This window comes from Malania oleifera, chromosome 9 (assembly GCF_029873635.1).
Source record: "Malania oleifera isolate guangnan ecotype guangnan chromosome 9, ASM2987363v1, whole genome shotgun sequence".
Lineage (NCBI taxonomy): Eukaryota > Viridiplantae > Streptophyta > Magnoliopsida > Santalales > Ximeniaceae > Malania > Malania oleifera.
In genome coordinates, this window is record NC_080425.1 from 79,134,382 (window position 1) to 79,149,282 (window position 14,901).

Genomic DNA, 14,901 nt, shown 5'->3' on the forward strand with positions numbered 1-14,901 from the left:
GATGAAACTGGGGCAGTTGAAGAGAAGGACAGTCATCTAGGCTGGGAAATCAATGTTATATGACTTTTGAATACTGGTATGAATTTTTTCCTATAATAGCATTGAAACATGGTAAAACATTTATTTTGTGCAGATGACCTTTTGATTTAGCAAGTTGACGTCATAGTTGTATAATCATTCCTCGTTCCTTAAAATCACAAAAAAAAAAAAAAAGGAACTCTTCTTATTCTTTAGAGCATTAAAAGAGGATGGATAGTCAAAGAGTTTCAGAATCACCAAAAATTTCTATAAAGAAGATCCTTGTGGAGAAAGAGCAATCAAACTGGGGCAAATGTTATGTCAAGTTCAAAAGAGAATCTAACAATAGAGTCAAGATCAGTGGTAGATGAATTTAACTGGGGCAAATTTCGAGTTGAGTCTCAGTAGGTCCCATTCAAGCACTTTCTTATCAGATTGGAATATGAATTCAAAGTCAAGATCAGCTGTAGGTCCATTCAACTGAGGCAGATTTTGTGATTTTCATTTAAGCTGAGTCAATCACTTTCATGACTGGATGAATAAAGAAGATTAAGCCAAGGCCAGTTATAGATCCATTTAAATATGGCGAGCTTCATGTGGAGACCAAAGATGAGGTCATTGATCACAAGCGCATTGGGAGAAAAGATTCATGCATTATCATGCATTACCCCAAATTTCATGCATTGTCATACATTTCATGCATTACCTAAATTTCATATATTGTCATGCATTTCATACATTACCATACATCTCATGCATTGCCATGTAATTTATGCATCACCTAAATTTCATGCATTGCCATGCATTCCACGCATTACCATACATTTCATGCATTACCATGCATTTCATGCATTATCATCCATTGTATGCATTTCCTACATTTCATGTATTATCATACATTTCATGCATTACCCTATATTTCACACATTACCACACATCTCATGCATTGTCATGCATTTCATATATTACTATGCATCTCATGCATTGTCATGCATTTCACGCATTACCATACATCTCATGCATTGCCATTGTGCGTTCATACATTACATAAAAAAAATAAAAAAATAAAAAAATAAAATGCATACATATAATCACAAGTTAGTAACATGCATATCAATAGCAACATATCACTGCATTATAAGTTAGCAACATGCATACATATAACAGCATATCATTGCATTCTAACATCACAAGCAGCAATAGAGCACCCTTCACACTTGTCTTGAGCTTTCGAACGATTATTTGACATCCTTGATAGAGAGATTCCTGTTGTGTTTAATTATGAGCTGGGGTAACTGACCCCAAGCGCATGTTGATTTACTTGAAAAACTGGGGCAAGTTGATCCCAGACACACATTGATTTATTTTGAACTAGGGCAATAGATCCCAAAGACAAGGGGATTCATTCATTGACATTCGGATTTTACCCCAAGTGCATTTTCCAAATAGATTAACAATTTTCCCGACTTTGCTCTCACACCTTGTTACTAGTTGAGGTGGCTGGATCATCGTATCCCTACGGCTCGGATTCTTACATTCGAAGCAAGCCATCATTGTGTCCCATGACTGGATCATCGTATCCCTACGGCTCAGATTCTTACATTCGAAGCAAGCCATCATTGTGTCCCATGGCTGGATCATCGTGTCCCTACGGCTCGGATTCTTACATTCAAAGCAAGCCATCATTGTGTCCCGTGGCTGGATCATCGTGTCCCTACGGCTCGGATTCTTACATTCGAAGCAAGCCATCATTGTGTCCCATGGCTGGATCATTGTGTCCCTACGGCTCGGATTCTTACATTCGAAGCAAGCCATCATTGTGTCCCATGGCTGGATCATCGTGTCCCTACGGCTCGGATTCGTACATTCGAAGCAAGCCATCATTGTGTCCCATGGCTGGATCATCGTATCCCTACGGCTCGGATTCTTACATTCGAAGCAAGCCATCATTGTGTCCCATGGCTGGATCATCGTGTCCCTACGGCTCGGATTCTTACATTCAAAGCAAGCCATCATTGTGTCCCATGGCTGGATCATTGTGTCCCTACGGCTAGGATTCGTACATTCGAAGCAAGCCATCATTGTGTCCCATGGCTGGATCATCGTATCCCTACGGCTCGGATTCTTACATTCGAAGCAAGCCATCATTGTGTCCCATGGCTGGATCATCGTGTCCCTACGGCTCGGATTCTTACATTCCAAGCAAGCCATCATTGTGTCCCATGGCTGGATCATCGTGTCCCTACAGCTCGGATTCTTACATTCGAAGCAAGCCATCATTGTGTCCCATGGCTGGATCATCGTGTCCCTACGGCTCGAATTTTTACATTCAAAGCAAGCCATCATTGTGTCCCATGGCTGGATCATCGTGTCCCTACGGCTCGAATTCTTACATTCGAAGCAAGCCATCATTGTGTCCCATGGCTGGATCATCGTGTCCCTACGGCTCGGATTCTTACATTCGAAGCAAGCCATCATTGTGTCCCATGGCTGGATCATCGTGTCCCTACGACTCGGATTATTACATTCAAAGCAAGCCATCATTGTGTCCCATGGTTGGATCATCGTGTCCCTAGAGCTCGGATTCTTACATTCGAAGCAAGCCATCATTGTGTCCCATGGCTGGATCATCGTGTCCCTACGGCTCAGATTCTTACATTCGAAGCAAGCCATCATTGTGTCCCATGGCTGGATCATCGTGTCCCTACGGCTCGGATTCTTACATTCGAAGCAAGCCATCATTGTGTCCCATGGCTGGATCATCGTATCCCTACGGCTCGAATTCTTACATTCAAAGCAAGCCATCATTGTGTCCCATGGCTGGATCATCATGTCCCTACGGCTCGGATTCTTACATTCGCAGTAAGCCATCCCTGTGTACCTCAACTTGGATTCTTACATTCAGTGCAGATCGTCTCTGGTTGGTAGAAATAAACAAATCTTGATTAACCTGAAAAGCCATAGGGAGTTGAATGGCTTGGCTAAAATAGGTGTCTTTTATCTTTGCAGGCTTGTTGCTACAAAAACGTAGGAGAGTTCTCATCGTTATATTGAAGCAACTAAGCCTGCAAAGAGGGGCAGCTGTAGACACCCTATTTTTGCCCTAGCCGAATAGAACAAAGGAGTCCCTTCTCATTATATTATTATTATTATTACCTTATTTTTATTATTATTATTTTATTATCATTATTAGTACTTTACTATTATTTTGCTAGTATTTTTATTATCATTATTATTATTATTATTATTATTATTTATTTTTATTATTATTGCTAGTACTTTTATTATCTTTATTTTATTTTTACTTTACTATAATTATTTTTGTTTTCCATTTATTTTATTGTTATTATTTTTGATATATTATTATTATTATTGTTATTATTATTACTTTTTGTATTATTACTCTATTTTTATTAGTATTATTATTATTATTATTATTTTACTGATAATATCTTTATTATTTTTATTTTTACCATAATTATTTATTATTATTTACTATTAATAGTAGTATTATTTTTATTATTATTATCTTATGGATACTTATATTATTATGATAATTATTATTATTATTATTATTATTATTTCCTTTTTCATTATTACCATAAGAATGAAAAAATAAAATAAAAAGAAAAAAAGAAAAATGAAAATCAAAGAAGGTAGGTTGTATTAGGGTTTTCATTTTTTTTTTTTATAAAGCACGGGGAGCGTTGCGCACAGGAGGGGAAGCCAAAAAGAAAAAAAACAAAAAAATCCAGCCGCTGCTCCTTTCCTTCATCCTCACCATACCAGACTACCCTCTACAGCCATCCAAGCCCCGAGCAAATCTCTGCAACACTCCACAGCCACATAGTAGGCTTCACAGCAGCTCCCTGCAATTCCCATCTCCGTTCATCTTCCCCATCCGAGCAAAACTCACCGTTCCAGACCCCCTAGTAGCTCCACGGCCCCTTCACCTTCCGTACTGCCACACAGTCACCATCATCGATCTCCATCTGCTTGTCGTCTCTCTCTTCTCCGTCCTCACCCTGCAACAAATCTCAGAGCAGCCGAACATAGCCTCTGCACCTACCCCGGCGTCGTCAAACCAGTCCTCTCCATTCTCTCCGGCGACTCAGCAAAGGCCACCCTCACCTCACGCACAGGGAACCGCTGGCAATAGCCACCACATCTTCATCCACGCCGACCACCACGCCGGTAAGCAACTGGACACACAGCAGTGAAGCAGCCCCGCTTTCATCCTTGCTGATATTACACCATTCCGGCGGCACCAGTGGCTACGGCTTACCCACAGAACACCCGGGAAGGTTCTGAACCTCCAGCCTGCCTCTGCAACTCTGCTGCGACCATCAACACGGCCACCCATTGCCACAACAGGCCTCACCTCTCCGTCACCATCGCAGCCACGGCCTCCAGACCCGAGCACCACTGCTCCTCCAGGCCACTGGAACTCCCGGCAACCCCCCACGGTAATTCCCCATGCATGCCATCAGTACACACACGTGCACCAATATTTTTAATTTTTTATTTTCTTTCTTTATTTTTCTTTTTCTTCCCTGTTTGGTTTATTTCTTGGTTTTGACTTATTCTAATGTCTGGTTTCATTGTAAATGCATGTGGCATGCTTAGGTTGTTTTTATTACATAAGTACCATTCGTTTTATAGGGTTTTTATATTTATTTTAATATTTAATATTCATGGTGATTTTTTTGTTGTTGTATTTGTTCTATAGGTTAATTGTTTTATTATCATGGTTGTGAAATTTTTATAGTTGGATTTTTTTTTCTTAATATTAACCTTTTGCATTCATCCAATTATTATTATTGTAGGATCCTTAAAGTTATAATATGTGTTCATATGTCTATTATTCATGTTTTAGGTTTTTATTATTATAGTTATTTTAATGTTCAATTGTCATATTTAGGGTCGCTTTTGTTATTTTTGCATGTTTAATGTTGATGTATATAGAATAGTTGTTATTATTGTACTTGTTTACTAAAGGGCGTTATTGTTTGATATTTACATACTTAGGGTTTTTGTTATTGTACGTCATACTTAATGTTCATATGAAGTGTTATTATTATTGGACATATTTAATGTTTATTTCATATTTGGCATATTAATATTTAGGGTTGTAATTATGTTATGTTATTATTTAAGCATATTTTAAGATTTTTATTAGTTTCCATATTAAGGCTCATTGTTTCATATTGATTTGTTATCATATATGCATATTCATATCTATTACGGTTTGTCATTGTACTTATCTATATAATATTATGATTTATTATTTTGTGTTGCATATACTATGGTTCATTATCATGTAGTAGTATCGTTAGGGTCTTGATTATTTAATGTTTATATTTAATAGGATTTTAAGTATCTCACATTATCAAGGTTTAGGCATTTTTTTTAGAGTTTGGATTATGTCATGTTCATATTTATTAGGGTTTTGATCGCTTGATAGTATCTTTGTGTACTTTTAGGGTTGAAATTGCTTCCATATAAATTATGTACTTAGGGTTTTTGGTCATTATTGTACTCACATTATATTTAATATTTGTATAGTTAAGGTTGTGTGTTAATTTTAGTTGCCATATTGAATAGGTACTTATTAATTCTAGAATTAACTTGTTTCCATAAATTCAATTATTTTCTTGCCCGTTTTATTAGTTTACATATTTTAAATTCGATTTGTTTTCCTTAATTAATTGTTAGCATATGTATGTCTTGTGCATATCTTGGACAGCGTGTTTATATTAAGATAAATATCATATTATTTAAATATGTATATTATTAGTTAATGATATTTAGTATTGTTACTGTTAATATTATTATTGTCACTATTATTGTCATTTATTATTATTATTATTATTACTATTATTATATTTATTATTATTATTATTAATATTAGTATTGTTATTAGTATTATTATTATTTATTAACGTTATCATTCTTATCATTATTAATAATATTATCACTATTTTTAGTATTTTCTTATACGTACTATGGTATATATTTTGATAAAATATTTTCTTGATTTTTAATCCCTATGATTTTATTGCGGGGGTATGAGCCTTCAGGCTTCACGTACCTTAAGCTCTGAGGGAATATATGTATATATATATATATATATATATATATATATATATATATATTTATTTATTTTTTCATAGGTATTTATAAATTCATAAAAAGGAGTAATTTAAAGACTTATTAGATTAACTTAAGGATAATTTCAAATTAATTAGGTACCGTTCGTAAGAACGGGTGCGTAGGGGGTGCTTGTACCTTCCCCTCGCGTAACCGAACTCCCGAGCCCAACTCTAGTAACATAGACCCATTCTACCCCTAACGGGGTAGTAATCACGTGTTCTAACCACACTAAAAGGTTAGTGGCGACTCCGACATTCCATGTTTTTCCTTGAAAACTAAAATTGATTTTCAATTCCGCCGCCCGGGGCACACACGCTCCCGAGACGTCGCGACAGTTAGAACACTTGATTTCTATCCTGTTATGGGTAGAATCGGTCTGCGTCACTAGAATAGGGCTCAAGAGTATGGTTACGCGAGGAGAAGGTATTAGCACTTCCTACGCGCCCTTTTTACGAATGGTACCAGATTAATAAAAAATTATCCCTGAAATAAACTTAATAAGCCTGTTGAAATTACTCCCTTTAAAAAATCAAAAGAATGAAAATACTATATAGGTATTCCCTCATAACCAGGGCAATCCAATACTCTGAAGAGTCTATGCCCTTGGTTGCAATCATCGGGATGGAAAATCAAAAAAATAAGGTACAAAATACGCTCCCGAGGGTTTTAAAATCCATAGGTTTCTCTAAGTAGGAAAATACTATTCTGGGAGGTTTTTGAAGTTTGTTCGGGATGAAAATGATTTTTTAGACCTAAAAATATTTTTTTGATTTTTCAAAGTGTGAAAACATTTTTGTGATTTTTTGCGATTTTTCCCGAGCTTCAAAATAGCACAAAATAAACCATGAAAATCAAAGTATGAAAATATTTTTGGATTTTTCAGAAAATTTTGTGATTTTTGTGAATTTTTGAATATAATAATAATATACAAGTGAAATGGAGAAAACCGGCGTGAACCGGTTCCGAAAATGGTGGACTAGTCAAACGTCGACCGGTCTAGGGGAAAACTAGTTTAAGATCTTAGTCGAGACCATGAATCAACACGCGTTGCCTAATGCGCGGGCTGTGTGTTCAGGTGTATGCTAGAGTGCATGAATGATGCATGATGCACGTGTTAGTAGGAATGCAAGACTATGTGTATGCATGGACGAGCACATGCACAAACGCGCGTGCATGCATGAATGAGCATGCGCATGAATGTGCGTGCATGCATAAATGGGTATGTGCACCGATGTGCGTGCATGCATGAATGAGCATGAATATGAATGTGCGTGCATACATGAATGAACACGTGCATAAATGTGTGCATGCATGATTGGGTACGTGCATGAATGTGCACGTGTGTGAATGAGTACATGCATGAATGTGTGTGCATGCATGAATGAGTACGTGCATGAATGTGCACGTGAATGAATGAGTACATGCATAAATGTGCACGTGTGTGAATGAGTACATGCATGAATGTGCGTGCATGCATGGATGATGTGCACATGTATGAATGAGTGTATGCACATACCTGCATGCATGAATGAACAGTGACATTGACACATGAATATGCGTATGCATGTGAGGCACAAGTAAGCATGCATGTGCGTGGGTATGTGCATGAATGCGCGTGCACGCATGAATGAGCAATGACCCAAATGATGATGTCATGGGCGATATCAAAAATGCCTAAGTGTATGTGTGCATGAATGCGAATGAGCATGCACATGTCTGCATGCGAACAGTGGCATCGACGCATGAATATGGGTATGCATGTAAGGCACAAATGGGCATGCATGTGCATGGTATGTGAGTGGACATGCACATTTATGCATGTATGTATGAATGAATGAACCATGATGAATAATGATGCAATGCATGGAAGGGCATGGACGTGCTTGGTGTGTGAACGGACATGCACATGTATCCATGTATGCATGTATGGATGAACAATGACACCGACGCATGAATATACGTATGCGTATGAGGCACGAATGATTATGCATGTGTGCATGATATGTGATGGATGGGCGCATGTAGGGGCATGCGTATGCATGCATGCATGAATAATGACATGATATAAGACCTGGATTAGAATACTTGTGCCATGCATGCATGAATGGACAATGGCCTATGTGATGATGTCATGGGTGACATTGGAATGCATGAAGTGGGTTGCATGCATGCAGGTGTATGAGTATGTGATTATGTGCATTACATGCATGTACATGCGTGTGAACGTATATGTATGTGCATGGTAAGTCTATATGAATGCATGCATGTGTGTGTGTGAGTGTATATGAATGCATGCATGCATGTGATTATGTGAATGTGTAGAGTTACGTGCATGTATATACATGTGTACGTGAATGCATGTTTGCATGTGTATGCACGTGCATGTAAGTGTATGTGAATGCCTGCATGCATGCATGCATGGATACATGAATGCATGTGTATGTGAATACATATGAATGCGTGTGTATGTGTGAGGATAGAAATGCATGTGTGACATAAATGGGCATGCGTATGCATGCATGCATGAGCAAGCAATGACATGCATAATGCATGCACAATAACGAACCTGCATGCATGCATGACGTGTGGTAGGTATGCGTGTGCATGAATGAATGAAGTCGTGGGTGATGATGCAATGCATGCATGCATGAATACATGTGTATATGCATGTGGGTATGTGAAAGTGTATGAATGTGTGCAAATAACATGTGCAAGATGTGTGTGCATTAATGTCTAAATAACATATGCAAAAATGTGTGTGCATTAATGTGTGTAAAGGAAGTAATATACAAGTAAATGTTAGTATGCAAGTTAGCATGTGTTAGTATGCAAGTTAGAATACAAGAAATTAAATGTTAGTATACAAGAAATTAAAGGTTAGTATACAGGAAATTAAATGTTAGTATACAAAAAATTAAAAGTTAGTATACAGGAATTTAAAAGTTAGTATACTGGAATTTAAATGTTAGCATACAAGAATTTAAATGTTAGTATACATGAATTTAAAAGTTAGGGTGCAGGAAATTAAATGTTAGAGAGCAGGAAATTAAATGTTAGTATGCATGGGTTAGAGTCAGTATGAATGCAAGAAAATAAATAAAATATTAGTAAAAGTTAGTAAGTTAGTTTGTGAGGGTGTGTGAAAAGGTGAGTGAGCAGTGTCTGTAAATGGTGAGTAAACAGTGTGTGTAATGGTGAGTGAGTAGTGTGTAGTGATGTTTGGTTGTAGTGGCACAACCATGACATTAATTTAGCCCATATAAGCCTTTAAAAAACCAAACCTTCTGTTGATAATGTAGAAAGCCAGCGGTGTCTTGGGCTTTAGTATCCACAATCAAATCACACTGACTTCATTAAGACATTTTCGCAAACATCTCACATGCAAACACAACCTACCAACACATTCACTTCATTAAAGCATTTTCACAAACATCTCACAGGCAAACACAAACCACCAACAAATTCATTTCATTAAAACATTTTGACAAACACCTCCCCTGCAAACCCAATCCACCAACACACTTCACTTCATTTATACATTTTAACAAACACCCAACATGCAGACAACATCCACAAACACAGAAACTTCAATAAAAAATTTTGACAAACACGCAACATGCAGACATCATCCAACAACACAAGAATGCAGAAACTCCTCGTTACTCCATGTAATGCAAAGGGAGAGAAGGAGAGCACACCAAGACTGCTGTGAGGACCGATTTCCAGAAAATAAGAATACTAAATACTAAATGATAACATAGATATACTAAATGATAATATAGATATACAATACAAACTTCATACCAGAAAACATCCATCATTTAATAATTGCAAAAACATATACTTTCATATTTCTAATACATCATACTAATCATAACTGTCTGGTATAGCTAATAATACTGAAAACATACCCAGGATAAATAGTTAGCTGATGTCATGTATTACCACCCATGATGGGTTGTGCAGCTCGAAGGCGGGACCCGACAATGGCTGGCCGACCACTGCCAAGTAAAAAATGTTTGTAAGTACGATGGGCCCGCCACACCCTGGTCCGGACTACCTGATGGACGTCTACAACTGTACACTGAAAGCCACATCGACTATCCATCTCTCACCCCCTCATGGGGTGGTTAGCACTAATCTGAACATAAATATCCGATCTATAAGTTACGGTACCATGCTCTTAAAACTGAGCTAAACTAACATCCGGGTTCTGATAACATATAGTACATGATAATATAACATTTAACATAAATAGATTGATAGCATTTCTATAATTTCATAAATACGGTCTCGTGCCGAACATTTCATAAATACGACCTCGCGTCGAATATTTCATACATATGGTCTCGCGCTGAAATCATCGTAAAACACGGCCTCGCGCTGGCTATTAATCACGACCTTGCGCCATATATCTCATACATATCATTTGGAATAAATAAATCATTTATCATGTACTTTAAAATCATAATGTACTGTATTCTTTCATAATCTTTAAAAAACATACTTCATCCATAGCATTGTCATATCATAATACTTCTCACATAAAGTAATATTCATGCCATATATTTGTTCTATAAAACCATAAATTATATTCTAAAATCATAATTTCTAGCATCTTATACATATGTATACATTTCAACATAATAGCAGGATTTTTCCCAAATGTGCATTTCCTTCATAATATACACATATAATACATGCTTTCCTGAAAATAAATTTGCTGATAAATAATAATAATAATTTGAATGAAAAATAACTGTTTTAGTTTATTCCCTTACCTGACACTGAAAGAAACCCCCCTAAAATTTCCCCAGGAGCGTCGTGGTGACCTCAGATTGTCGATCCGGCGAACGACGAAGCCGAAATCGAAGAGAGAGGTGAGAGAAATCGAAGGGAGAGAGAGAGAGAAAGGGCGTGATTTTTCTTAATTTTTGCATTTAAATTCGGGTTTTGGGTTATTTATAGGGCTGGATTCGTTGACGAGACACGTCACCTCATCGACGAGTCCTATACAAAATTCGTCGACGAACCTGCACATTCGTCGACAAATTTCAGATTTCCCCAAAATCTACTATCGGTATCTTCTCTCCGACGAAACTTGTCTTCATTGATGAGGCCCTCTTGTACCCTCGTTGAAGAATCCCTTGTGTTCGTCGACGAGGACCTGATAAATTTCCTCAATTATTTCTCCTAAAGTGCAATATCGTCGACGAAGTCAGCTGCCTCCTTCTGTTCCTGTTTCCATTTCCTTTCCTCTTTATTATTTAAATATCATTATTCTTCGGGTCATTATAGTATTCCTCTTCTCTTTTCTCAATTTCTCCTTAGATCTTTAGCTAAATCAACGATTGGGCACCACCACGAGGTTCTAATCTCGATTGTCGTCATTTTGGTCAGAGTAAATTTTCAATTTGGATATCCTCGACACCACTCCAAAGCGAGAGTGGGATTTGGGAAATTAAGTAAATTAGTTATATTTGAGAGTTTAATTATTTATTTGGAATTTACAGGTCTAAAAAATATTGAAATAGTATATTATTTAGGGTTGATTTAATTGAACTAAGATTATTGAATCAGGGTTTGGGTGAGCGCCGTAGGCATATTTTTGGGGTCCCTATTGGTGTAGTTCAAGAAACCAGGTAAGGGAGAATATATATTAAATCAAATTTTTATGAATTAAATGGATAAATGGATTATGTTATGAATATATGTATATATTTCCATGTGGGTTTAAAATGCCAACCATTTAAATTATAATTTCTAAGCCTAGGGTTGTTTTATTAGATATGTATTTGTGAAAATGGACTGATGAAATAGAAAGGTTTTTCAGGTTAATTGTGTAAGAATTTAAAGGTATATTTTCAGTATAATAATGATAAATGAAGGTTGACTTATTTTATAGAAAATGTTTGAAATATATTGCTAAATTGTGTGGCATGAGTAAAATGAAAATTCTGTGTTGAATTATGTTATGTGTATGAGATACAAGTTATACAAGAAAATGCAATGAGAAAGAAAATGTTATATGAATTATGTTGCATGTGATTGTAAATGTAATCATGTAAATGATGAACAACTAAAAGGAACTGTAGACTAACTGATAACAACTAAAAGGAGCTATAGTAGCAGATTAGCACATATCTATGTGAACTAATTGATGTATAGTTAAAAAGAAATGTAGACTAATTTTTGACAGCTAAAAGAAGCTGTAGTTGCAGATTTAGCGTATATCTATGTGGACTAACTGATGTACAACTAAAAGGAGATATAGTACGAATGCATGAAATGAAATGAAAAGAATGAAATGAAATGGAAATGAAATATGAAATATGAACACTATAAAATGGGAAAGTGCCACGTAAAGTGAAATGCAATGAAATGTCAAAGCTAAGAACATGAATAGATGAGAGATACAGAATAATGATGGACATAATAATGTATTACAGTAGTATTAGTATATATGCTAGTATAACATGGTACATGTTATGGGCGGGACAAACTCTTTGTTTGAGGGCTTGCTGAGAAAGGCGAGTGCCCTAGTAGGTATCAGATGTAGTAGTATGCTGCATAACATATTAGGGCAGAGGAAAATTACTTGTATGGATGGATAACTTTCTTTATTCTTGGGAGCCTCTGCTGGTAAACCTTTGTATGAACTATGTGAGTACGAGATTACTTTTTCACCTGAGGTCTTACCGAGTAAGGTAAGTGTCGTGATATGCTTCAGCTGTGACCATTGGTTGCCTAAAGTATCAGAACAAAGGGTTGCTACTTGAATGGGCGGGTAATCACCCCAATCCTTCGGAAATCTCGTTGGTAAAATACTTTACATGTGTTTGATCAAGATCAGGAAAAGATTTTAGAAATTATGATTAAATGCAAATGATGATTTTGTATGTTATTTACAAACTTCATGTTGGTCACACGCTAATTTAATATATTGTTTCTTCCTTTACTGAGATGTGTCTCATCCGAATACAAATTCATCTTTTTCATGACCTCCATGTGATCGAGCTTAGAAAGCTCGGGGCTATTATAGTATTTTTAAGTTAGAAAGAAAGGGTATAAGCTTGATGATATTTTTGAGCTGTATTAAGTTTTTATGTTTTATGTTTTAAGTTTTCTGAGTTATGGATGGTTGTGAATACTATATATGTAGATGCAGGTTGATGGATGGATTATTTGGGATGTTACAATTAGAAACTCTGGTATTTTATTTTCGGAAGATTATATTTATGTTTCCGTTGCGTAAATGATAATAAAATGTCAGGTATCAGGTAAATGAATGGATGACGTGGCACCTGAGTCCCACCAGGCGGGTTCGGGGCACCACGAAGCACAGTTTATTCAAGTATAATGCATTGGACCGGGTTTACGAGATCAGGCTGTTACAAAATATAAATTATTAAATTATATGATTTTAGGATAGGGTTCCAAACTTCCAATGTTCCATTTGGCTATTCTTAGTTTCCCTTCCCATTCGACCATTCCTATTTCGTCATACAAATTATACATTCATTTTTTTTTTCTGTAATTAACTTTTATTTTATTCGGTTAACTGAATTACCCGACAATTCGGTTCGGTCAGATACAATTCGGTTAAAGAGTTCAATTTAGTCGGTTTAGTTATGGGGTGGGGTTAACAAAAAAAAAATTGATTAATTTGGTTAATTGGTCGAATTGGCCAAACCAAACGATTGCACATCCCTAGGGGGTGTTAGTATCTTCTCCTCGCATAAGTAAACTCTCAATCCCAACTTTAATAAATGCAAACTGAGATTACTAATTCTTTGACTTTAGGATTAGTTTAGAGACCAATCAACAAGTAGTAATTAGGTGAACTAACTGTAACTAGGTACCTGTGGATGATAAGAGTTTACTTTGTGAGCCAGCGGGGATCGTGGATGGTGAGAGTTCTCTGTGAGCCAGCGAGGACTGTGGATGGTAATGGAGATGTATCCCGGGAGTCGGGTTGACTGAACATCCAACTGATGCACAGAAGTCGTGTCCGCATCTGAATTTTACCCTGATCAACGAGACCCGGGGGAGGAGGATGCCGATCCGTAAGTTTGGTGTAGCACTAGAGGGTCCGAAGGGCTCATTAATGGCTAGAGTTCCAATATAATTAAAAAAAAAAAAGGTTAGTGACCACTCCATCAAACTTATAATATTATTATTTCTTACCATTCTGGACCCTTTTACGGGATGTTGCGACAATATATTTATAATTCCTATAAGGAATAGCATTAAATTGGGAGAAAAATTTAAAAAGATTCCTCCATGTAAAAGTTGAAACTCACTAAATGCACGATATTATATTAATAGCTAGATCCACACAATTTGGTGTGGAGTCCAATAATATGGGTTACACACCACTTTATGGGTTTACATGTTGATGCAACATTTAATGATAAATTTAAAATCACACTTAAAAGATTTGTTCCATGTAGAGAAATATTTCTCTTAGTTAGGTCAGAACCATTTTTATCTTCCTCTTGAATTCCTAATTTGACTATTATCACTACGTATTAATTCCGTGCATGCATTTTAGATTCATTAATTTGCAGAGTTGGTGAAGGTTGTTGTGTTTATGGTTATTTAATGAAATCCTTATTTTCAAATAATAATAATAATAATAATAATAAAGACATGCACCTCATTTGCTCATTTGCTAAATTGGTCTTGTCACAAACCAAAAACGCCAAAAAAGAGTTCAAATTTAATTAG